Source organism: Vigna radiata, chromosome 5 (genome assembly GCF_000741045.1).
Source record: "Vigna radiata var. radiata cultivar VC1973A chromosome 5, Vradiata_ver6, whole genome shotgun sequence".
In the NCBI taxonomy this organism is placed as follows: domain Eukaryota; kingdom Viridiplantae; phylum Streptophyta; class Magnoliopsida; order Fabales; family Fabaceae; genus Vigna; species Vigna radiata.
In genome coordinates, this window is record NC_028355.1 from 36,911,128 (window position 1) to 36,913,755 (window position 2,628).

Genomic DNA, 2,628 nt, shown 5'->3' on the forward strand with positions numbered 1-2,628 from the left:
ACCGCGTCTTGACACCTCATGGACCATAACGTCCATCAACACACTAGACCGACCGTGTCTAGTTACCTCAAGACCAACCGCGTCTTAACACCTCATGGACCATAACATCCGCCAACACACTAGATCGACCGTGTCTAGTTACCTCAAGACCGACCGCGTCTTAACACCTCATGGGTCATTACGTCCATCACCACACTAGACCGACCGCGTCTAGTTACCTCAAGACCGAACGCGTCTTGACGACTTATAGACAATCACGCCCATCTATACAAAACGCTAGATCGACCGTGTCTAGACACTTCGCAGCCACAACTGAATAAGTCTCGACGACTCAAGTATAAATCATCTAAAAGATTTGACGAACAAGAAGTATAAGCATACAAGAAGCATTCACAACTCTATCAAACAAAAGGACTAAAGCATTCGATGCAACAATTTGAGCAGATAAACTTCTACAAATATAAAGGGTACATCGACGATTAAATCATTCAAAGAAAACGTAATGTTCAACAAACTTTCAAAGTCATTATAGAAGTTTAATAAAGTTCTAGAAATGCCAACATAAAGTTGCTAAGATATCAGGCTCCCACATCGGCCTCCTTTCCCTTCTCGGTTTCTTCCATCGTAGTTTCTACGGCCGGATCACCTTCAGCTGTATAAGCGTCTTCGGAAATATCATCAATTGACATCAGACACCCTTCATATATGTCTTGGCCAATATCAAAGCCTAGGCCTTCAGGTGAAACTTTGGCTAAATGACTCATTTGTCTTAACGCCTTTTTGAAGCCCTTCGTGTGCTCCTGGCCAATAGCCTCCAGCATCTCCGCCTCAGTATTTTTCCATTCTACCCTCTCCTGTTTGAGTTCGGTATTTTCCTTCAGTAACTCATCCCTTTCCTTCTGAATATTGCTCAAATTGGCAATAGTCTTCTTGGCACCTTCCATGTCCTTCAACAACTCATCTCATTCGGCCTACAGCTCCATGCTCAGTCTACGCAACCTCTCAGCATGAGTTTTCCCTTCCTCAATGAATTTGGCAGCTTCCTTGGCCTTCTAGGCACACCCAGCATGAGCGGTCTGAACGTCCTCCAGCTCTTTTCTCAAGCGAGCTATCTCATTCTGGACATCCCCCCTATTGGAAGCATAAACCATTTTGAAGGCTGCTCCCCCCGCCCGTAGTATCGAATCAAGTAGAAATTCCGACATCTGCTGTTCAGACATAGCCGCCATCACCTTTTCCTCAACGACGCCAAAATGGAACTCGACCTTATGTCTCAGATCGAAGCCCGGGTCCCATATCCCTAACGGTAGCGACCATTCTTCAACCGACTCCCCAGTCTCCTTCACGGTCTTCTCTTTTCTGACCGCGCTGGTCGCCCCTTCCACCCAGGCGACCTTTCTCTTGCGCGCAAAACCTTGTTCGGGGGAGGGAGGGGTATCCTCCAAATGCACGACCGTCGCAGGGTTCGACGACGTTCCAGTAGACCGACCAGTAGCAGCCCCAGCCTCTTTTCTAGCAACCTGAGATTGCTTAAATCAATTCTTCTTGGGAGCCATGACCTCTGCAAAATTTCACAAATATTCATCAATCATATTCAAATAAACAAGAAATGATATTCAGCAATGAAACCTACCGCAAACCCTCGACTTAAGGTCGTTGAACTTCATACAATTGATCATCTTCCTCGAGGAAAATGGACGAGGTAACTTGATCAAAACATCCAAGTTCCTCTTCTCAACGTCAGTCATGTCCTCTTGGGGCCAAGAGGTTAATGTTCAAGGGGTCTTGGTCCAATACAATGGGAATTTGGGACTACCATCATCGTTCAGAAAAAACGGCCTACCCCCCTTTATAATCGACACTTTGAAAAACTGGTTTTTAAAGTCTTTATACGACTCGGCGAATAAATGGAAAATGGCGTCCTTTGCCATTGAACTAAGGGAAACCCAACCTTTTTTGGCGTTCGGGCGGATTTTGAAGAAAAACAAGAAGATTTTAGCCGTTGGTTCAATGTCCAAAGCCTGACATAAAACACCGAACGCTTGGATGTATCCCCAGCTGTTCGGGTGTAATTGGGAAGGAGCTACGTTTAAATATTGCAGAACTTCCATTTGGAATCTGGTGAATGGAAGCCTAATATACATATCATAAAGCATACATAAATAAAAATAAAAACAGTTCTCTCCGACAACGTCCTCTTCGTGGAAGACTCGCTCCTCTTTCCTACAAGCAACCAACTTTAGGGCTGCGTTATACCCTAGGGTTCAAAGAACGCAGTTGTCCTCTACCCATCCTAACAGTATATCTTTATTTACAAAAATGATGTATTGATCACCAACCTCACGGGATGCCCATGAGTAGTCAGCCAGAGAAGATGAACATTCTTGCCCCGAATTTTCAACCTCGACTCCACCACTAACAAAAACCCTATCTTCGCTTAACAAAGACTCAACAGAACCTACGACTCCTGGTCGAACCCTAGGTGAGTCACTACTATCAGGTAAAGAATGAACGGAGGAAGAAGAAGCCATTGTTACCTGGGAATGCGAAGACTGACACAGTTGGGGAAGAAGACACTTGGGGCAGCGCAAGAACTTCTCAAGAACGATGACGATGATGCAGAAATGA